Raw genomic sequence first — 25,199 nt, forward strand, 5'->3', positions numbered from 1 at the left:
CCAAAACCTATCCTGACAGGGAGAAACACTCAAGCAGCAGTAGGACCATCTAGGACCAGGACAGACAGGCAGGCGCACAAGACTGTTGCCGCCACACTCACTGTCGCCACATCTCTGGTCTATCTCTGGAGAGCACTGGATGCACTTCCATCACTGTAGCTGTCTTGACAAAGCCTGGCATTCAGCATACTCCGGGGGGTCTGCAGTCCCAGTGGTAGTGCACTCATGGCTGACGACAAACTGATGTGGATCGATGACTGCGACCAATAGGCGGCATGTCCCAAGTGCTACATTGACTTTTTGTCTCAGATCTGAAGAAAGATGGCGGAGGAGCAAATATGATTGCCGTTTTGCTTTTTGCCAAACTGGAGGCCGTACAAAACACAAGCTAATGTTTTTCAGTTACTTAGTTACTTCTTAAATGCAAAGGAGGTCTAAATAAACCACAAGGACTGATGCTCTGTTCAATATAGCACCAAATGTATCAAGGTAATTAATACTTGTGTTTAATAGTTGTGTTCAAAGGCAGGATGAGATTTTCCTAAAAGACAATGTATGAACTCAGACAAAAATAATCTTTCTCAATCATCACCTACAACCCATTAGATGTTTGTTTTGGTGTCTGTATCTGCAGAAAACCTGCCCTGTGCCTGTATTTTCTTGTTTTGCTAAGGATGTACGGAGGTGTGGCTGTGTTTATTTGTGCTTTAGTACGTAATTGCCGTGAAACAATCAGAAAATAAAGTTGTATTTCTCTGATTCACTGCTTTGTTCTCACTAAGGCTGCTCCCTCTCTTTACTCACTCTCTAGCTCGCTCAACCACCTCGGCTGCTTCTCGCTTGTTGAACCCGGGAGGAGGGGCAAATTTTGGATAGTGTGTTTACAAACAGCAACCAACAAATCCTACTCATTCTGCCTTTAAAGTGTTCCCTCATTTATTTCTCTTGTTTGCCATGAATGGTGGTTCAATAGAAATAGCATGGTAATATATGATTAATCACTGTGAGAACTCTGTTTTCATTAAACCAGGATGAAAAAATGTACCACATGTTTATTCATTGAAGAAGTGCTGATGAGGCTAAGCCAAAATGCTTATCTGGAGCTCTGTTCCCCAGTAGGAGAGGCTCTTCAGCTCTGATCAACATGCTAATAAACCAATCAGGTTCTCATTTGGTGCTAATCAGCCAATCAAACTATTTGTTCCTGTCTCCTATTTCATGCTGGGATCATGCCTGAAGAAAAATGACTGATGGGCTTAGAGGGTTGTGTGTGTGTGTGTGTGTGTGTGTGTGTGTGTGTGTGTGTGTGTGTGTGTGTGTGTTTCATCACTTACATAGGGGTTTGATGTTGAGATATAACTCAATAACAATTTGTGATGTGTAGAAAGTCGGAGAGCAGAGAAAGGGAGAATAAGAGAAGATATATCATGAAAATAACTAACCACACACCATCATCTCTCTTGATTTAACAAACCACAGGTAATTATAATGACATAGAGGGTACAAGACATATTTACATTTTCTATTATTTTCTAAGCTCAAACTTGACTTATATTCATATACATGTATTTATTTCTTCGCCAGAATTGCTGTATATTCTTGAAAATGTTGAGCAGTAATCAATCATATGATGGGATAAATAAATGTGAAAACAGTCGTCATTTATTTATTCTTATTATTTTGGGGTGGCTAGTCAAATATGTATTCGAGGGGATTTCTTTTGTGTCTCTTGGCATCTGTGGAGGGCATTCTGAATCCATGGCGGGGACCATGCCATCTCTGACCAAACCTCTGACTGCATCCCTGTACTTGTGTGCATCTCTTTCACACAAGCCTGGTGCAACTCATTTCCTTAACATAATCCAACATCGTTAGCTTTCCCACAAGACCCCTCAGCATCATTAGTGGCCTATTTAAGTCCCCCAGCACTGGGAAGTTTGGAGGCCCCTGATGCTCCTTAAGGAGCCGCCAATCTTCCCTTGTTAGAGGCTCAAAGTGCTTCTCATGAAATTGTCCCAAATATCTTGTTCATTGTTAGCCCAGGCACTGATATTATAATCTTAGCGTACCAGTTCCACTGGCTATCCCAAGGTGATAATGATGGCCCCAGCAGTAACATCCAAGTGCACCCTTTGTAAAAACTTCTACTTCTGGTAAATCTTCACTTGAATTGAGCATGATGTTGTCCTTAACCTAATCTGACGTCAAAGAAGATCTTGGTACAGCTTGTATATACAGTATGTACACAATTCATAACAAAAACTCAAACTAGCATTACATTTGCTCAGCTTTATACAGCATGTCCCACATCATGATATAGAATCACATATAATCACACCACGAAGGAGGATGCAGCCAGTGTGTGTCGGTAATCCTCTGTCAAGACTTTTTTACATCTGGACACACAGAGCGTGTTAAGGACTCTTAAGGCTCTCAGGTTATTGTGTGCATTGTATGCACAAATAATATTCCTTTATATCCATACATTTCTATCATACCATGTCAATATTCTTCAAAAAGGGCTAGTCTTTCAGATTTGGCCCTACAGGGTAATGGCTCAGTAAGTAAACATGTGTGACTTCATGTAAAGAGAGATCACCCCTTTTGGATTGCATTTAGTCTCCCAGTGACCTTCCAATCTTTAGTTCCCTCTATAGAACTCCTGAATCTTTGTGAGGAAACACAGGCTTAAAAGTCCTCCATAAGTGCTGGTGTTGAACCTAGTCAAATATCTTTCCTGTAATGAAAAAAAAACTGTGAAGACCAACCAATCTAGACATCCAGCAAATAACAAAAGAGGGATGCAAAATATGGATGCAAGTCGCTTGCATTGGAAATGGTTCTGTAATTTGGTGCACAATAAGGCAACAGAACTTGAGTTCTTAATAAAGTAGAGGGAAATAAACTGAGCAATGTTTTAATTAAATGGCTAATCAAATACACACCAGCAATTTCTATCAGTCAGGTAATGAAATGTTTAGCAACATTATAATGCAAGTCAAATAAAGGGCCTTTCTCCATTAGGTTTGCTATAATGACCATGACCACAAACCATACAATCTCCATTTGCATCATTATTTTCATACATCTGCTGAAAGACACCAGATGTTTGAATTTTTCACCTTGAACATTAAACTACTTGACTGTGGCAAGACATACTTCACCCTTTGCAAGAAAAACCCAACTCGGCTGGATTGGCAAGTTGGAACATTAGGTTGTTCATCATTAGTATCCTCCTCTTCACCAGTGTCTTCCCTGTGTCAGTCCAGTACAAAGAAAGTACAATTGTGCCGTCTATTCGAGAGGGAAAACTATCTCGCAAACCTTCAACTTCCCCGTCAGTCAATCCGGACTCATTTGCTGAGCAAGTCCCAGCAGGCACTAAGTCACACACTCCTATCATGTAGCCAAAATAGAAAATGTGTGAGAGAGAAGGAGAGACAGAAACAAAAAGGAGGGATGACTGAGAGAGGGTTGAGAGTGAATGCTATGCTTGCACACGGCTGAACTGTATTCCTCTTGCCAGTGGCGGTCCTTCCTACAGGTGACATAGGTGCTTGCCTAGGGCGCCACGTAGTGAGGGGTGCCAAATATGCGGTGAGAAAAAAATTAGAATTAAAATTAAAATGTCTATTTATTATATATATATATATATATATATATATATATATATATATATATATATAATAAGCCAATATATATATATATATATACAGTTTTTGCCATCCCTCTATCTATAACAATACTTTGACATAAAAAATAAATTAAACTTAAGTAAAAGAAATGACAATTCTGACGTGACCTTTAGCTGTTACACGTCACGGTCACAACATGCTCGCGCGCACACTGATGCGCAGTCGGTCGGTCGGCTGTGTCGACGGGTTACTATGGTTACAGCTACAGTCCATGGAAAATGAAACGGCAAAAGCCACCCGGGGCGCACTTTCGAAAGCGCAGAAAAGAAGAGCAGGACAAACGTGCAAAACAAAACGTGTGATGGTAGAGAGAAAATGCAAGCACCTCCAGTCCCTGAAGCTACCGGTACTTCAGATGATTTATTGCCGAGACATGGGTCTACCTCTCTGGCATGGAAATGGTTTAGTTTCGAAAATACTTTTTTAGCGCAGCACTCAGAGTGCTTCAAGTTGAAATCTGTTCCACTTTTAACACCGCGTTTGGTGGACACAAGCCCTAACTCAGACAATTCCAGTCACATTTTAAAGGATATCGACTGATTATCGTTATCGCCAAAATTCCAAAAAATAACGAGATATTATTTTTTGCCCATATTCAGACTGCTGGCCTGGGTTGGCCTTGACTGGCTGGCTATTTTTCGAGAAAAACACTATACAAGTTGATGCTAGCTATAGTATATAACGTTAGCACTTTGCATCTCATTGTGTGCTATGAAATTAAAAATTGAGTGGATGTGAAAAGTCTATTAGATTCAGTTTTGGGTTAGTTTTAACTTTACTGTCAAGTTCAAGTACCGTGAAATACAGTTTTACATCCAACCAGAGTGCAAACTAGTAAAGTGCTGAGTGAGTCAGTGCCTCATATGCAGATGAGGATATCAACATGTGGACTTTATAGACAGAGGTGCAAAAGATGAGCATATGTTATATACTGATGAACAGAGATAAGTATAAGTTACATACTGATGGAATATTGTATCAAAGAAGTTGAGCATTATAATAATAAATGATATATGCAGGTAGAGTTATGTTTATGCAGAGAGGTATGCATATAGAGCTGTGAGCATATAGGACTAAGGCTGTGTCCGAAATCACTCACTACTCCCTATAGAGTCCACTATGTTGCACTCCCTATGTAGTGACTAGGGAATGAGTGAGTGATTTTGGACACATCCTAAGTGAATTTATGTAAAAAGAATGTCAAAATTAAAATGCTTAGCAAATTAATAATAATATCATTTGAAAAATGGAAATGATTGACTCCATGTTGATAATACACTTGTTTGTTATATCATTTTAGATTCACTATTAAAATATTTGGGACCACCTGCAACTGAATCATCAGCCAGGAACAGCCAAGCACCTCAGCTGCTCCGGTTTCCTCAGGTAAGTTTAATGTGTCAGTGAATGTTTGTGATGATAAAAATGTATTGACTTACGTGAAAATGACAATATGTTGTGCCGTGTCTCATCCAGTCAATGTATTTGCTCTTGTGTGTTCTCTCTATGTTTATGGACCTAGAGCCACCAGAAGACACAACAAGAGCATGCTGCTCTTCCTGCCAACCTCACCCTGCCTCTACCCACTGAGCCTGGATGTTCAGGTGAGTGCAAGCTGCTCATCTTGATTGCACCACTGATTCCACACTTAGTTAGTTATTTTTTGTATATTTATTATTGAACAGGTTTATTCTTTTGCACATATTGTTATATTGTTTATATTATCATTGTTTAAATAAATGTGCAATGCTATCAGTAAAGCTCGCCTAGGGCACCAAATGGTCTTGGACCGCCCCTGCCTCTTGCCATCCATCTCTGTCCCACCATTTCCGGCCCACTGACAGAAGACATCATGATGGCAAGGATGCATTTGTGTCTGTTATTCTGGTCCATTAGATTAAATCCCTTTGATCTGTGGGCCCCACTGAGTGACTGGAGAGAAAAGTAAAAGACTCGATGGAGCAAAAATCAAAAAACAAAGCAGAATGGATCAGTACTGAAAAGAAAAGAGTTGAGATGAGCATAGATATAAACAAACATATTTATTTTATATGTAAGTGTGGTATGGCTGTGTTCTTACCTACCTACTTCATCGGAATACCTGCCTGTTGCTATGGATACTAATTAATTCACAGAAGTTGTGTCTCTCCCTGCAGTAGGTCATTACTTTGAAAGGGAGCTTCAGTGAACAGCATCAGCTAAAGTTAGCCAAGTCCCAAGGCTAGTGGCAACAGGTGTTTTCCAAATTCATGTGGGTCCATGTGGTGTGTTACTTCTTATAAAATGTAATGTATCACAGTATTTTAAAGTTTCCCATAAACTAAGCAGAAATAATTACAAAGGAGTATAAACAATCTGCACACATATATCTACCCAAATCTATGACAAGTGGCAACTCCCTCTGCTAAAGAAGATCATGTGATATGATTGAAAGATGGACCTAGAGGTTAGGTTGTGGGGCAGCTGCTGGTTCAGAGGTCAAGAATGAACTTCGAAAATCAATATTTCACCTTGATTAGCAGAAAACCCGAATAAGCTAGACTGTACGTGTGACTCTATGTTCTAAAGATGATGCCCAGATAACACATGTTCACACTCACTAAGTCACATATGGAAGTTAGTTTTCGTCTTTGTCTGTAGAGCATACTTGTATGCACATATGCATGTCAGTTAACAGGGCAAGGATAGTGAAGTGCTTAGTATTGCTGTTAAACTTGACTTTCATGAGGAAGAACAGTACCTCCATCCCTTTGCATTCCTCGGTGAACTGGTTGCACAGCAGACATTTTGACTTGTCACAGCAGGAAAAACGCAGGGAGACTTAATAACTGCTCAGTTCCACTAAAGGTGGAGTGAAGTGTGTAACATGTAGGAGGATCTATGTTCATGTTGAACCATGTTGTTTCTACAGTACCCCAGAAGGGACAAACCAAACACTGGCTCTAGATAGGGGCATTTGTGTTTTTCACACATTTCGCAGCAACCATAGTTTCTTCTTCTGGCTTGGAAGGGGAGGGTTAAGCAATCTGCAATTACACTGCTAGATGCCACTATTTCCTACACACTCGACCTTTAGGTGTCCTAGTAACAGTGACGGGGAACCAGCATGCACAGTAGCAAGACCTCCCCTAAGTCAAAATACAGCAATTATTAATTCACCCACGAGTTTCCTGCTATGACATGCTGCCCAAATGTCTACTGTGCAACCAGTCCATTGCCTACATGTATACACTTAGATTAGGCTGCTGTACACACAAGAAGCTGATCAGAAAACAAAAATTAATAAGATGCTTGGTCGAAACGGATGTGCAAGAGGTGTGCAAAAACTATCTTTTATGGGCTTTACAGCTCAAATTCAAACCAACCTGAATGACACAAGACTGATCTGCTCTGCCCTAATTACATCAAATATGTGTGATATTTATGACACAACACCTGCATGCAAGGAAGAGGTGTCTACAGGGATCACAAATTCAAAACAGATACTGCTAATAGCCACTGGGTACTGAATTTAGAGTGAGGTTTGTATGGCTATTCGCCTCAACTGTTGTTTTGATTAGTGTCATATTGGATAGCAGTGCTTCCTGTGAGACTACAGGTCCTGCATCAGTGAATCTCGATCTATTCTTGAAGCTGAGTGTACACACCAAGACTTTGGGTCCTCTTTGCTTTGTTGAGCGAGAATTTCAGATATGAGAAAACATTTCTATTTTGGAACAAACTCAGTGAAGATCAGGTTTGAGCAGCCTTTCAGTTAACTTGGGTGCATTCCCATTTGTTTGAATGTTGATTAATATACATACATTGCTCCTTTTAAAATATATAATAAGTAAAGCCATTCCACCAGACCTGGTATTTTTTCCAATTTATATATCTTGACATTTTAAGCCATTAATTAGGACAAATGGTACAATTTTATTGCAGCATGAGATATCTAAGAAAACGTTTAGAAACACTGAGTAGAATATTCATCCCTCTGATGTTTTTTATGTTTATGTGCACTAATGCTCTTGGTAGTAAATCTGCCAATCGGCAGTAGTGATTATATACTTAACTGGCAAAAATTGTCTCAAAAGCCATAGACCATTAATCGTCAGTGACAAGCTCTGGCTATAAATTTAATTTTATGAAAACGTCAAATTTGTACATGGCATGCTATGAATGGTGTCATTATGAATGGCAGTGTGGCAATATCAGGGTGGGGATAGATAATGTGAAGGTGGGGTGAGTGCTTGAGCCCTAAAGTAACTCTGAACCTTAAAACAAGCTTAAAAAACAAATTTAAAATTATTATTATGAGAGCAATTTCGCAGTATCTGAATCACTCAGCACGTTAACTTCATTTGAATTAGACACGTGGGTGTATTAGCAACTGACCTCCATATGTAGAACCACTAGATGTAAAATGATTTAGTGGATTACTGCGTGTGTTTTTAGGAAATAAGGCACCATTTACACCTGGTAATAATTTGTGATCTGTATCTGGAAGCTTTATCTGTATACATTCCGATCCATAGTGTTTCACATTTATACCTACCTATTAAAATGTATTAAATTGCATTGTAATTGGATTTCAATACTTGACTTCAAGACTTTGAACATGGCATGTCTCAGGTCAAGGAATGCAATGCCTCAAAAAGCATCAAACAAATCATTGAGGCTAGAAATGCTAGATACAGCTTGAAGCTTTTTCCAGGCTTGCTTAAGCTAGCAGGAAGAGCGGAGTTAGGTGATTCTTTCAGCTTGAGCCAGACCAGCACCAAAATTTGGTCTGGCTGATCTGATCAAATTCTGATCCCAATGTGTTCTGTATGCATTTACACCTGACATTAACATGTGTTTATCCATATACCATACCAGACACAGATCACATTTTAATGCCAGGCTGTAGCATGCTCTTCTACATGAACCCACTATGTTGGCTTTTTCTCTCCAGCACCTGCATGTGTCAGATTTGTGTTCAAACCGTTTTGTATGTGTAATGTTCAGTCAGTGGTCTTTTCTGGCTACAAACAATCAAAAGTAAAGTTGAATGGTGATGATAGTTTATCCCACACCTCTAGGCAAGGACACATGAAAAAAGAAAGCAAAATCAAATTTGAAAGGGTTTTTTGCAGACCAGACTTGTGTGTGTATCTCTGGAAGTGGGTGTCTCTTCTCAGGTGTGATTGTGTGTTTATGTGTGTTGTCCAACCCACAGAGTCCATTAAAGGGATTATGAAGATGTGTGTAGCCTCGCTGACAGTCGTTCAGTGTTGGAGTTCAGAATATTATGGCTGCCATTATCAGATCACCAAGCCAACGGGACACGTCACACATCATCCCACACAAACAGTACATAGTAAACAGCATTTGATACCATGTCTCACAGCACACCACTGCCCATTAGGAGGGATATGGGCAACTGCTAATGGACTGTCACTCATTATAAAAGTACTAAGCCAAATGTCGAGAAAACATTACACATACAGAATCTGCCAAACACTAACAAAACATCACACGTTGGAAAGTATAGATGAAATACAAATGTCATATTACTCATGAAGAATAGCGCCAAGAACTAACAAAACATCACACAGAATGAACCGGACCGTCATGAGCAGTGCATAAGAGATTAGAAAGAAAAGGATAAACAGTAACTGAGCATTATGCAAACAAAATAGAGCCACACACATATGCAGCATCACAGAACTGAAAAGAGCTAATGGGAGTATAGGATCACATATTAGACACAATAGGCCGAATGCTAAAAGGGCACATTATGAATAAGCCTGAGAGGAAGAATTCAAATGATGGATAATACATCACACATGAAAAACACATGAAAAGTCCAGTACATAACTTTAAAACTCACATAAGAAATTACATATCTAACATTAATAATATCCATCACACAAGAAGAATACTGATTATATTATTAACGTGGATACAGCACAAAAGAGCCTTAGGGAAACAAACATTTCAGAACACATTATAAAGCCTAGATATAATGTATTTTGGGTGGAAAATGGTCAAAACAAGGAGCTGAACTTTCTTCATTCTCCTCTTGCTCATGCATTATAACAGCGCATTGCACATAAACAACAGAACATCTGAATGCTAAGTGGATGTCACACATTATGCTAAGCTATAGCTAAGACCAAATGCATCATCGTATCAGAGGCAATCTACCCATTTTGGCAACCGTAGCTGCAGCATGTTGGTTTATTTTTTAGAGAAAAGAACATTGGACAGTGTAAGAAGCCAAGACGAAATGTCAGACACTGATGTCAGGATATTGGAATAACTAGACAGCATCGTTGTCAGAGTGTTTGGGTAATAAGACAGAGCAGAGCCGCTTAATGAGAATGTGCCACAGTCAAAAACTTTGCTAATGTGATGCCATATACAACGCTGAACATCATTAAGAGGAAGTGGATGAAAAGTGACATGAAAGAGGTAAATGGCTCGTATGAAAGGAGTCCTATAAGAGATGGAGTTACATAAAATCTAAATGGATGTACTCAGAGCTCAGCCACACTGAAGAGACTTCTCTTTGTCTCTATTCTGGTGCTGTGGCCCTCAGCTGACGTGAGAAAAACAGTGGAGGGGAGAGAAAGGAGAGTAGAGGAGGAAGAGTAGGGAGGGGAGAAGTGTGAACTGAGGGTGGTGGTGCAGGCTGAAGAAAGGTAGAGGAAGGTGGACAAAGAAGAGGAGCACATGGAAAGGGAAGAGGAGAGAGGGGCTGGAGGGGTCTAAATTGGTTTCCAAGTTATTGTTTGCCTGCTTAACATTTTATCCATAAAATAATTATTTTATTACACTGACTTGTTGAAAAGTTATTAGATTACTGTTAGACACCACTGGCCTACACTCAACTGCAAATTGAGTTAGAATGGACTTTGTTTCTTTAAGAGTCCAGGGGAAAAGAGGATACAAAGAGAAACAGGGACATTTATGTAGAGTATGTAAATTAATTTTATTTTATGCTGCATGCCTCTGTTCCATAACCTGACCCTCTCTTCCCCTGAAGTCAAGTTGTTTATAATTTGTACTTAACGTGATTCATATTCCATCTAAATAAATTATCTTGAGCACATTGTTAAACAAGTTACACCCAGTAGGATGTCAACCCTGACAACAGAACTGAAGGCATGTTCTGTTCTGAACAAATAGGACGATGTAGCCCAAGATAGAATCCGTTAAAAATATTTCTTGACATATTAGCATATTTTAATAACTTGTGTTAAATCATTAATTCCCATGAAAAATATAATTTGCACTGGCTTATAATTTAGCTGATCTACAATTTGAAACAATGTATGATTCAGTATAAATGTTTGATAGGCTCCTGTGCAGTTTTGGTTTGTTTTTATTGAACACATACATGCTTATGTTACTCATGTAATACGAGTATCATGAACCATTGACACAAGACCAGTCCCTTAGTTTTATTTGTTTGTATCATGGCTTTATATTGGTTCTAGAGCCTAATATATTGAAATAAAATTTTAAAAAGTACAATCCCTGAAACACTGCTGTTGCTGTTTAGAGAAACAAATACCTGGAGACCTGAAAGTATTTTAATGAAATGATCTATGATCTTGGAATTGAAACTTGAAACTTGGATTAACTCACTAAAGAGTATTGTGTGGGGATTGTAGGATTTTAAGTTCTGTACTTATAGAAGTCTTATTTCAGGGTTTAAAGGTCCTTGTAAAACCAATTTTATATGTAATCAAACAGCTGTTGTTCTTATTTGAAATATGTTAAAAGTTGCTGTTGCCTCTAAAACAATGCTGGAGTTGTGAGGATTTTAATGTTTATGTTATGTCTGCTTTGAAAAACATATGTATAGCTACAATCTAAACTATGGCATTAAGCTGGACCCAATTTCTAGTTAGCTAGTGTTTTAGAGTATCATTTATATATCAATGCATCATTTTTACTGCTAATTAGAAGCTACTAGTACTGTGTTACCCTGCTCTGAACTCTCATCATCAATGAGATAATTGCCTCAAAAGTCTTTGCACCTTTCCAAATTGCCTTTTTATTTCTAAAACTCTTGAGACAAAAGTGTTCAAAGAAATTCTTGCAGCTATGAAAAATAATAGCAGTTTGGAAAAAGTTTCAAACCAGCTGACTGAGACTGCCCCAAAGCAATCTCATAACCCATCAGCTATTGCATGGATTTAGCCTCCAGGGGCAATAGTTTCTGGGGCTTCCGGTATAGCCAGCAAATATCCATTGGCTACACCCAGATACCCGGGTAACCAAGGGTGGGCCAAGACTTCATCCTCTGTGCACCATTCATTGTCTATAGCATCTTGACGTGAGACAGGAGATGGGAGAGAGATGGCTAATCTCTACAAACAGATATCTGCATATGAATGCAGATATATTTAAAAAGGCTAATAAAAATCTAAATCGCTGTCAGGCGATAGCTGATGGATTCCAAGATTGCATTTTGACCACCTCTTTTCCTCTCCACATTTGAAATTTCTGTCAAAAGAGAATTTCACTGTCTCCATTAGCAACAATGGTTGTGTCTCATGGCAAGTCTGTAAAGGGTCAATCTAGGGGCCAGTTTTATTCTCTTTTGGTTCCTCTTTTCTGGTGATGTATCTGACTTTTAGTCGTTTATGGCAGTTTATCCAAGACTGCCAGGTTGATAAAAATAGGAGGGAAAAAAAGGGAAAAAATCCTTTCAATTCAGCCATCTCCGTAGCCATCTGCTGGTTTCCTAAAACAACATATCCAGGGATGCTGAAAGTCAGTCAGAGTTGGGGGTACTTCATACTAATCGCTGACTGCATGAAATGTATAATTCTGCATCAATTTGAATGGCCAAAATAATTTATAGCCTATTTAACAGTAACCACATTTTATACAAATTCCATAACTTTTTAGCAGATAAAACTGAGGTAACAACAAGGCAAAACCTCTTTCCTGCCATAAATACCAGTGTACACATGTAAATCCTAGTAAAAGATGTTTTTAACATGCCATATTGCAGCCGCGTCCGACCTCCAACTTCCAGCACCCATGAACACATCAAACTTAACACAAGGAATTCTGTATGTTTAATATTAATGTAACATTTAATTTATTTTTTTATCCCCTCAAGAATATTGCTTAAACACTTTACTTACTGCAACAGCATTTTCACTTGTTTGTTACAATCCATCAGTCATCATAGTCTTATTTTGAAGTTCACGTTTGTGTGTTTCCTGTTTTATTGTGTACTCGTCTCTCCTTTTCATTTTAGATCCCTTTACTTCCTTCCCTTGCGTGTTCCCTGCCTGTTGTAATTGTTTGCCCCGGCCTAATCATCTGCACCTGTGCCTAATTACCCCCACACCTGTGTTGTATATTCCCTGTGTTTTCCCCCCTCTCTGTCAGTTCATCTTTCTCTTTCTAGTCCCTGCATTCCTTTGTGTTTCTTGTGTTTCTTGTATTTCTTGTGCCTGTGGTTTTTGGATTTGGACTTGTTTGCCTGTTAATTAGATTGTCTTGGCACTGGACTTGGAAAGTAAAGGAACTGTCTATTTCACTGAATCCCTGTGTCTTGAGTCGTGCAATTGAGTCCAGTGTCTTGGTTTGGTCTTAACATTGTTTCAATCAAATGACACTAGCTGGAGACTGTACAGTTGTACAGTGATGCTTTTCACTAAAACTAGGAAGCAATGCATCTACTTCAACCTCAAGCGTTTTATGATTTTGATATGGTTTTGATTGCCTTTAAACTCATCATGGGCTGGGTCTTTGCTATAGTTGACCTTTCTGCTCCATATGAGCTTCTGCGCATATAGATTCAGGTCCTTAGGCAGAGGTCTTTTTTTTTTTTTTTTGTCTGTCAGTCCAAGCTTAAATCTGAGCCTTTGCCATCAGGGTCCTTGAGGCTCTAAATGACCTTCCTGAGAAATACATTTTCCTGAGTTAGTGTCAACTTTCTAACTTCTGTTTTTTTTTTTCTGGATAGTAGACTCGAGCTGTCTTAATGGTTTAGTGTCTAGGACTTAGTGGCATCTAGCGACTTTGCAGATTGCAAGTAACTCGTTTCACCCCCATCCAACTGCAAGGGAGAAACTATGGTGGCTGCAAATGCTTGAAAAACGTGAAAGGGCTTATCTACTGCCAGTGTTTGGTTTGTCCATTCTGGGAAACATGCCGTGGTTCAACATGGCAACCTCTATAGAAGGCGACCCCCGCCGTCTCTAGATAAAAACAGCTAAAGTAACAAAAACAATGATTCTCATTTTCAGGTGATTATACACTAATGAAAGGATATACATGGATATTATGTTCCATTTCTGCTAATAGAGCCTCCGGAATGTTACACACTGGATATTTAACTTCTAGAATATGTTTTGCGTTATCACTCACCATTTGCTACTTACTCTTGTTTTGGGTTTTTTTATATGTGAAGCATTTATTAGCAGTATATTATAGTGATGCAGTGGCCAGATACCTCCTTCTATAAACTTAAGGTTATTGCCATATGTGTATGTTGCAGTAGGCACATACTGAGACCATTGACCTTAGCTCAGAAACACCAAGTTTATATTTGGTGAAGCAACCCCAATGTAACCTCTAACTCGCCCTGCAGCCACCTACACACATCCACAATTGCATTTTTTCACTCTTATTTTGAGCCCACAAGAGCCCACACAAACATACACAGTCCTCAGTCATTCTGCCCACAATGTACTGTCCTTTAATTGCTAATTAGTTCCACTAGATTTAGGAGGAACATTTCTGAAATACACTGCATGTGTATCGGTGCTTTTCTATTTGGCATGTATCTTTCTCTGCATTCTGTGTGTTTTTGTGTGTGTGCACTCGTGTGTTTTTGTGTGAAAGAGACAGACAGGTCTAGTGCTGCAGGCGATCACAGTCCTGAAACATTTATATCTCATTACCCTGAGAGAGAGGGCTAGAGAAAGACAAAGAGAAGGAGGGAGAGATGGAACAAGAAGCAGGAGGAGACAACAAGAGAGACGAGATGGACAGATCAAAAAGACGAAGAGGGGTATAGAGACAAAAGAGAAAAACAAAGACAGAGAAAGAGAAAAAAGGGTAAGCTTTGTGAGAAACTTGTGTGATATCTAATGATATCTAGCTCTTGTTCCTATATGGGTTCAGAGAGGAGATATTGTAACTGGCTTTAGACAAGCATTTGCCAAATGAATAAAATCTAATATAATGTAATGACATTAACAAAGTGTGCCTTTGTGTGTAACGTCAATGATAACTCTGTTCTTAGTGTCCCAGAAAGCAATGATAGCATGAAAGTTACCCTGCATGCACAATACCAGGACTCTGAAACTGAAGCAGCTGAATGGAAGTCAGCCATCATTAATTTGACCATTTACAACCGTGCTTCTCCTACTGCGTCAGAATGTTTTCCATGAAAAAGACTAAATTGTCCATCATGGACGAATGTCTCACTGACTCAGCTAAATGAAGCAAAATCATAATTGATATTAGTCACAGATATGCTTAACAAGTCAAAAAGGTCTGCCCTAGTAAATGTCCGCCAGCAGAATAATTACCTTTAATGTTTTTTCTATCATGTTTTTCTGTGTTGTCTGAAAATTAAATGAATCATACATTTGTTCTGTGAAATGTAGCTTTCTGAGTTCGGTCACTGATTTCATGAAACATGTTCTCTGTCCGGTTGATATAATGTTATAATATGAGTTTTGCTCACTTGTTTCCTGAACTGTTTATTGTTTATGAAATAATGGGATTTGCACTTCCTGGTCACAGTTTATTATAACTTGTATTGAAGTATATAGCAAGGATGTGCAGAGGATGTTTTGATTTTTATTAATTCATAAAATAAAATCATTGCAGAAAAAAGGGCATTTTCTCTCTAGGAGGTCAAATGGCAGGTGCTCAAGCCTCCTTTGAGGTCTATCTATACATATGCCACGTCCATAGACTAGTTACATGCTCAGTAAAGTCTTTAATACATGCTATGCCTCTGGGTTAGAAAATACCTCTTGCAGACAGTTGATGGAACATTTATGTGGCACAGAATATTTACCATGGTTATTATGACCCAGCTTTATGCCTGCATGCTTTATACCTGAATTATTCACAGTTATGCTCCAGCTGTGTACTTATTGGAGACATACCTTTATATTATCAGTCAACATGTAATGATGTAAACAACTTAACAAAAAAACTCGTGACCTGAAACATCATCTTCACATACACAACAAGTGTACTGTGGTCTGTATTCTGCCCTTATCTTTTATTTTTCCACAGACACATTCATCAGTATGCACATAATACAGGGTTTCTGTCACACACTTACATGCTCACACAACAAATAGCCAGAGAAAAACTGTGAGGATGAACAGGAGATCAGACTGTAAGTGTAGGACTGCTGCAGGTCTTGCAAGTCCCAGTGTGGGATTTTGTCTTTGTCTTTTTAAACGCTGCAGGAAGGTGCATGCAAGAGATGACTTAAGAGCGCTACAGGCAAAATGATAAAACTAATAGTTTAAATATGATTGTGGCTGTATCTCCCTGTGCTATATAATGTAAAAATTCCCACATTAAGGGTATTTAATGTAATGTGTGTGGGCACATGTTGAAGTAGGAGTGCATTGTGTATTTTTTGTTCATCAGTGGGCAATTAAAAACAATGAATAGCCTTCATGCCTTATAGCCATGAAATTTAAATGTTACAGTGAGGTTATGTTGCGTTTAGTTTTATTTTTGTTATCCCTAGATAGCCTTTCTGGTTTAGTTACCTTCCTCCTATGTAGTTTAACTGTGGTGATTAGTGTTAATTGTTTCCACCTGTGTTGGTGAAACAGTAGGTCACCATCATTAAGGTGATACTTCACCCCAAATTAGTTTTTTTAGCATTAAACACTCATTCCTGTAGCTTTTGAAAGGTGGCCTTTTGAAGCTGGTAGCTGTGTGGAGCTGCTTACTGTACACTTGTGGGTCACCAGTGCAAGCAAACATAATCCTTAGTGGCAAATGAAGCAAAAGTAGTTGCAAAAACCACATATAAACAGTTAAAGTAAGTAAGTAATAAGTGTATTAAATCATATTTTAGTATATTTAAGTGAAAATATGATGAGAACAGAGTGAGGATCAATGCCCAGTCACACCAGAAAGTGGCAGAGCATAGTTCATTTGCATGCCTTGAAAAAACATGTGATTCTGAAAGTATCACACAATTTATTCAAAACATTTGTACCATTAACTCCTCTCAAAACTGTCTGCAAACCATTCCTGTTTTACAGAGCAGTTACTCCAACAGAGGAGGGCTAAATAGAAGTGGATGGTCGGAGTATTTTAAGTTTTTACAGTTGATCATTTATCCTGTTGTTAAAACGTCAACCTAATTTTGTAGGTAATGTTCCCTGTTAATGTGTGTAATGGTTCTGAAACTGTAATTAAATCAGTTACAGTATATCAGTACAATTAATGCAATAAGTCTCTGCAACATTTACATGAATGAATTTAAGGAAGTGATTCCATCAGTATTTAATTCAATACCACATCTTAATATAACAGAGGACTCTGATAACCTTAGTCCCTCCCAAATTGATCATCCTGGTAATAGTGCTACAGGCTCACTGCAAACAACACTTGACTGTATTGGCCCTCTATAATATTAAAACATCGGAGGCTAGCACCATGCTACAACCACCAAACCTGCCAATTAAAGCAAAAGGCGCGGACATTTGAAAGGAAATGGCATTCTACCAAGGCCCTTCGAAATGCCAGAGTAGCCTATTATTCATCATTAACAGAAGAAAATCAGAACAACCCCATGTTTCTTTTCAGCACTATAGCCAGGCTCACAGAGAGCCACAACTCTATGGAGCCATGCATTCTTACAGGCATCAGTAACAATGACTTCATGAGCTTCTTTAATGATAAAATTATTACTATTAGAGACAAAATAAAATCAGTGCCTGGCCTCAACAAGAATCTTAACAGCTGTAAACCCAGATATATATTAAGACTGCCTTTGTTTTCAGGCTATGTACCACATTCAAATAGCAGTAATTAAAACCCTTTTTTAAAAGCCCACTCTTGACCCAGGGGCGAACTATCAACTTATTCTTAATCTTCTTAATCTCCCCATTAGTAGTTTTAGTTGCCAAACAGTTTGACTTTCTACATAACAACAACTTATTTAAGGATTTTCAGTCAGGATTTATAGTACATCATAGCACAGAGACAGCACTGGTCAAAGTTTCTAACAACCTTTTAATTGCATCAGACAATGGATTTGTCTCTGTACTTGTCCTGTTAGATTTTAGTGCTGCATTTAACACCATTGACCATCATTTCCTATCATATCAGAGGCTTCTAATCATCTGACTGGCATTAAAGGAACCGCATTAAGCTGGTTTTATTCCTATTTATCAGATTGATCTCAGTTTGTACATATTAATGATGAATCCTGCACACTAAAGTTGGTCATGGAGTTCCACAAGGTTCTGTGCTTGGACCAATTCTATTCACCTTATATATCCTTCCCTTAGGCAACATTATTAGGAATCACTCCATTAACTTTGATTGTTATGCAGATGATACCCAGTTATATTCATCGAACAAACATCATCATCATCATCATCATTGTAACCCAGGTTAATATTACCTTAAAACCACTAAAAGGGTAAATAAACAATAAATGTGATGCAGCCAAATAAATAACATTAGGCATTAATTAAGTAATTTCTGTGAGTTTAATTTGTGTGCTACTCCTTTAATAAGTGCAGCAGTAACAGCCAATCAGAGTGATTCTAGCGCCGCTTGCTGGAGAGAGAGAAAAAACAGAGCGAGAGCAGTAGACCGTGAGAAGTAAAACAACAGAGAAGTCCGAAAACCGAGTGAGGAGAGACTGAGATAAAAGAGTAAAAAAGGACTGTAAAACCTAAATTCTTTTCCATATTTTGGAGGATTTTTGTTGCTTTTTGGTCCACATTGCTGGATTCTGTTTTTGTTGCTTTGAACAAGGATTTGGTGAGTGAAAACTACTGTTTATAACGTGCAAATTAGCATGCATTTCCTTGTTGGTTTTTTTTGCAGCTGAATGTAACGTTATGCCTAACGTGCCAGCAGCTAAACTAAGAAAGTGTGAATTATGTTGTGTATTTTGTGGGTTTAATTGTGTAAGCAAATTGAAAAGCTACGTGCAATAGGCATGGTCAAGTTGAGCCTTGTCGGTGAATGGAGACGAACGCCGCCACCATTTTAGGGTGCTGTTCTGATTTAATTTAACATTTAGCCTGTGTTTAGGTGCTAGTCCTCCTCAGGTAACTTTTGTTGAATATATAAAATACTAAACTGTGTGAATGTGTATTGCCCTGTTGTGAAACAGGCCAGGTTTTTGTCGGGAGGAGCTGCTTGGTGTTTATGCACGTGGAGCAGGGAAAGAAGATGGCGAGCCACCCATAGGAGAAACTGCGTCGGATACGGATCTGTTTCCACAAGACCAACATATATTCGAGGGACACTGATTCATTCACCTGAATCGTGGTAGGACTGGAACTTTATTATTTTGCTGCAGTGTGCAGTGAAGCTCATCTGGACTTAACAAAGGGACTAATTTAAGTTGTGAGATTGAGTTGTAGATGATTGCTGATTTGTGAAGTTGTGTTCCAAATCTGAATTTTGTGGTATTGTAATTTTCATTATTTTGCCGAATTGGTGATGCAAATGTTTTTCTTTTGGTTTTTTTTGTAAACTAAAACCCAAAAACCTATTGGTTAAGTGGACTAAAGAGAAGGTGAGAAAAAAACTCTTAAGATAGGCCTTACTAAGATAACATGGGAACTTAAAGCTGAGTTAACTCAATGAGAAAACGAGGGACTAAATAACAACTTAAAGGACTCTAAGTTGAAAATTATTTTGAACTCAACTAGATTTAACGCAAACCAAAGAGAGGTAAAAATAGGAGGAATAACACGTCTCCTGAGAGCTGGACATTATAAATGTGAAATATTTCCAAGAAACTGAGGGTATATTTTCTTTTTTCTTTTCGTGTATGTGTGTGATTTGGTGCCACCTGTGTATGTTCACTACTAACTCTTCTATATAAATAAGCCGGCAGTTCAAACTTACTTCTTGGTCTGTGGTCTGTTATTACTGAGGTCTAGTTACAAACTGCTCCTCCGAACCTAGACTCTGGTCTAAGCAATCACTAATATCTAGTGTGTTACATCATCATCATCATCATCATCCACTTATCCGGGGTCGGGTCGCGGGGGTAGCAGGTCCAGCAAAGGACCCCAAACTTCCCTTTCCCTGGCTACATCGGTCAACACTGACTGATCAAACATGATGAAATGAATCATTCATTAGCAAATGTATAGGCATGCCTTAAGGACATAAAAACCTAGATGCCCTGCAATTGTCTGATGTTACACTCAGACAAAACTAAAGTTCTTGTACTTGACACCTAACTATTGTTTCTAAATACTGTTACTCTAGATGGCACCATCAGGAATCTTGGAGTTATCTTTGATCAGGATATGTCTTTTAACTCTTATATAAAGCACATTTCTAGGAGGGCCTTTTGTCACGTACGTAACATTGTAATAAGTCGGCACATCTTGTCACAGAAAGATGCTACTCCATGCATTTGTTACTTCTAGGCTGGATTACTACAATTCAGGCTGCCCCAATAAATCCATTAAGACGCTACAATTGATCCAGAAGGCTGCGGCACAAGTACTGGCAGGAATTGGGAAAAGAGATAATATTTCTCCTACATGATCTTCTCTCCTTCATGTCCCATTAATACATGTTACTAACTTCACTTCTTCCCAGACCTTTTGTTCTTCCTCGTCTCACAGCTTGTCATGGATCCTGATTGTGTCTGCCTGAGGTTTCTGCCTCTTAAAAGGAAGTTTTTCCTTGCTGCCGCCGCCAAGTGCTTGCTCATGGTGGGAACTGTTGGGTCTCTGTTGGGTCAAATAGAGTACGGTCTAGACCTACTCTATTTGAAAAGTGTCCTGAGATAACTTTAGTTATGAACTGGCACTGTACAAATAAAATGTAATTGAATTGAACTGAAATATGTCACATACAGCATTAACAACTTCCTGTGGAATTACTGAAACATTGTAATAGAGCAAATTCATTTTATGATATATATGTAACATTGGACTGTATTATTGATGTTATTGCATTTTGAACACAGATATGACTGTAGTATTTAAAACTGCAAAGTTTAGCACCAAATACATTCAGTCACACTCACAGACCCCTCTTGCCCCACATTCAGACAAAATTCATGAATAATTCTATCTCTATCATATTTATTCTATTTATATTAGCCCTTTTTCTTTAATTTGTATTCAACGATCCAGTGTGTAACATTTAGGAGGATCTATTGGCTGAAATTGAATATCATTTTCATAGGTATGTTTTATATATAGTAAATAATCACCTAAATATAGGAAGTGTTGTGTTTTCGTTATCTTAGAATGATGCAGAGAAGATGTATTGCTTGAGTATACTTAAGTGTGAAAAGACTGCTGGTAATGGCATACTCATTTAGTAGGCAGTATGCAATATATGGTATAAGATAAGATAAGATAAGATAATTCCTTTATTTATCCCCCTAAGGAGAAATTCATTTTGACCAAGCAGCAATAGGGCAAAGCAGCGCAAAAACAGAGAACAAAGAATAGCCCAGTAAAAATATTGCTAATATTATTAATATTAGCAGATATAAAAACTATAAATTAAAGTATATACACTATTTGTTGTTCAAGTAGGACATGGAGTCCAAAATATGAGCAGAAAAATTAAACTTGACTAAACTAAAAAACTAAAACTACTAAAGTGGAAATTAAATATAAATAGTGCAAAACATTTGTGCGTAGTAGGTAGGAGTTCTAAACCAGTCTTTGTCTGGTGGGGTTTGAAGAACTGGGAGCTGTGGCATTGTGGAGTCTGATGGCAGATAGTACAAATGAGCCTCCAAACCGCTTTGAGGCTCTGGGCTGGGTCAATCTGTAGCTGAAAATGCTCCTGAGCTGCCTCAGCTCAGTGTAGAGAGGATGACAGGGGTTGTCCATGATGGTTTTCAGCTTCCCTGTGATGACGTGTCTGCAATGGTGGAGTGGATGACGTCACAGGCGTGCGCCTCTACTGCCGATGAAGGAATGTAAACAGTGACGACAATAGTGGCTGTAAACTCACGGGGAAGATAGTATGGCCTTAACCCTATGGCCAGCAGTTCAATATAAGGTGTGCAGATTTCTGCCTTCTTGACAACATGTCCAGGGTTACACTGGTTACATCATTTAGAGTTCACAAAGACAGCAAGCCCTCCTCCCGAGTTTTTACCGCTCTGTTTCTTCCTGTCTGCCCGAACTAGTGAAAAGCCGGCTAGTTCCACTGAACAGTCTGGTGTAATGTCATTCAGACATGTCTCGGTCAGACATAATATGCTGCACTCCCGATACTCTCGCCGGCCGTTGACCAGGGCCGAGAGTTCGTCCGTCTTGTTGTTCAGCGAGCGTACGTTTCCCATGACAACCGAGGGAAGACATGGCTTGTATCTCCACCGCCTCTCTATCTTCTTGGTCCTCACCAACGTGCTTGCTCTGGTTCCTCTCCTTCGTCTCCTTAACTGCACCGTGATCTCCCTCGGGCATGCGACACGTAAATCCTGATACCGTAGGAAGTCCTCACGTGAATAACCTCCGGTGTTTTGTTGTGTGGTGGTTGTTGTGTCCACATTCCTACACATTGTTTATATTTTAAAAAACTAAGTTCAACTACGGCTAAAAAAGTAAAAAAAAAATAACTACCAACACTGGAGGTCTATTTACAACAATAAACAGTGCTATTTAAGAAGGAATAAAGAAGTAGTAAGATTTAAGGCGAAAAAAATAAGTGGTGGAGAGGGAGCTGTTGTGTCAAGCTGCCACTCTCTGCGGCGCTTCTAGAAGGCAGTATGTTAGCATGCAGCTTTGAACTTATGGATGACTGCACAAGGTTGTATGTTAGAGTTGCTTTATACATTTGAAAAGAAAATGACTTTTTTTCAGTCTCACATAAACTGTCTTGTGGCCTAAATCACAACACATGTTCAATCACTCACTGCACGATGAGATTATTGCAGGCTTTACTTTTGCACTGATGTGGGCAATCGACTGCTAGGGTGCAGACCTGGCTTTCTTGATTAAACTACATCATCATTGCCTTTGTCGGGTGTTATATAGTTCTAATTTTCATCAAACGGATTATGAGTTCTTGTTCTCTGACTGTCAAGTTAACGGTACATTTCGATCCAGTGTTTTCTGTCTTCAGTAGATTTGCATTGTACATTCCTTAATACTGTAAGTCACCTTGGGATCATATATGCCATGACAGCATACACCCATGTATACTACACTATACTCAGATTCCAACCGGTTCTTTGTCTGTGTCGCTAATATGGAGTATTTCATACTTTGGAGTACATTCTGTCTTTGTAGTCAGATTCAGGTTGAGGTTCCCAAAACATAAACCCATCACAGTCTAAAAAGAGTAAATCCAACAACACCATTCTAAAACTAAATTTAGTAAACAGGATAAAGCATACAAAAACACATGTATGATCCTTGATCATTGTTAAAAGCTGGCAAGAGTGAACAAACCCAAGTATGTTGCAACACCAAGGTAATAACATGGAGCTCAAGACACACACTGAGGACACCTCATGTTTTCTAATCATTTGTACTGGAATCCGCTGGAAATAGTTTACCAGTCTGGTGCGCAGAAAGGACAGAGAGTTGTGTACTTATTTAGCTGGAGCCTTGTGCTATACTGGAAGATTTAATAAAGGCACCCACACCAAAGTGTGCATAATTGCACAATGCTTTGGAGATGCGCAGCACATACTGCAAATTAGGGGCTGCTGACTGATGATGCATACTGATGCAGGAGAGTGTTTAAATTCAACGTCCAGCCAAAAGTGGCACCACTGAGCAAAACGCTGTTGAGCAGCACTCTAATCTGTGAGAAAAACAGATATTGTATCGGATTTACATGCGTTGTGCTGAGTTTAATGCAATTCAAATGGATCCATCAGAGTTTGTGGTGTTTTCGTTGCTTTAGACATGTCTGACATTAATGTGAATTCTCCTGACAGGTTACTAAAAAATTAATTTTCTCCTTGGTGTGTTGGGAATGCAGTACATTCATCCGTTAAGGGACTTTATTAGTATTAAATGCCAGAAATGGGTGCTTTACCTGAAAGCCAAAAAGAACCATGATATAGTGCCACTGCATCAAGGCCATTCCATTCCTACCCCTCTTCTTCCTTTCTCTCTTCTTCATGACAGTAACCTTCTGGCAGTATTTTATGGCTTTATTAGAAAGTTGATCTCACCTACACCTCTCTCTGGCTCACTGTCCATCTCTCTCCGTCTCCTTTCCCATCAGTATTTTATAGCTGATATGTCTCTTTCTCTCTCCCTTCCTGTCTTTCTCAAGCTCTTCAGTATTTTATAGCTGTTGTAACAGCCACCTGACCTTTCTTCTTGGTGATTACTTTATAATGAGACCACAACTCCCTCCATCTCTCTCTCTCTCCTACCTGCCCACCACCTTTCCGGTCCCCTCTCATCGCTGTACATGTGTCATTTCTCCTTTTCAAGATTACTTTTATAACTTCTGTTATAAGAGAGGGCACAGTGGAAAGTGGCATGAAATAGAAGATTGCGAAAGGAGAGTAGGAAAGCAAGATGAACAGGATTTAATTGTTTTAAAATTTCCTTTCTTAAGTTGATCCCACTAAACAACTGCATATTTCCAAGGATTTCCAACAGTTCTGCATTTCCTGGGGGATTATTTTTTTTCCATTGACCCTTTTACAAAATTTTATAATTCTTCTAATGAAAGACAAAACATTAGACCCACAGACCTTCCTCGAGTTTCAAGGGGAAAAAAAGAAACCTAATTGAAAAATTCTATCATCCAACCTGCAGAGCCTGTTAAAGGGCTAAACCTGTGTGAATACAACCTGTGATAGGACTGCCATTTATTTTCAGACTGTCGGAGGTGTTTAACAGTTAACAATCACTTAGATACTGAAAATAACGAAAGACATGACAGTCTTGAGGCACGACACAGGATCCATGGCAACAGACTTGAAACAGCTATCAGTGAACTGTAAAGTAATGGATGTGCACATACAGTATAGGCTGTGACATTTAATTAACATGTCATTATTAACTTGTGTTGTGTGCACATGCACAGGTTGATCAACCATTCTTTTCAGTTTGGTTTGAAGATGATAAATAGTCAGTTCTATCTGGTACCATGGCAACCACCCCAATAACTTAATTACTCAAATAACAGAGCTCTTGATACTGAGATGACATTGTGTCTTCCTTTGCCACGAAGTAACATCCTTTGTTATACCTGTCACATTAGAAGCTTAGGTTCAACTCTAATGTATTACACATAACTGTCTAAAATGGAAAGTGGAGCCACTGTTCTGTGGCTGCTAAAATGAGCAATATGCAGATCCAAGATTAG

The 25,199-nt window shown here is 38.8% G+C and overlaps 1 long non-coding RNA gene across 1 annotated transcript; it reads left to right on the forward strand.

Moving 5' to 3' along the window:
* Nucleotides 1–18,349: 18,349 nt before the first annotated feature.
* On the forward strand, nucleotides 18,350–19,780 carry LOC127362893 (uncharacterized). Its single transcript, XR_007884604.1, has 2 exons — nucleotides 18,350–18,680; nucleotides 19,039–19,780. It is a non-coding gene; the product is annotated as an uncharacterized LOC127362893 (long non-coding RNA).
* Nucleotides 19,781–25,199: the final 5,419 nt, after the last annotated feature.

Source organism: Dicentrarchus labrax, unplaced genomic scaffold (genome assembly GCF_905237075.1).
Source record: "Dicentrarchus labrax unplaced genomic scaffold, dlabrax2021, whole genome shotgun sequence".
In the NCBI taxonomy this organism is placed as follows: Eukaryota; Metazoa; Chordata; class Actinopteri; family Moronidae; genus Dicentrarchus; species Dicentrarchus labrax.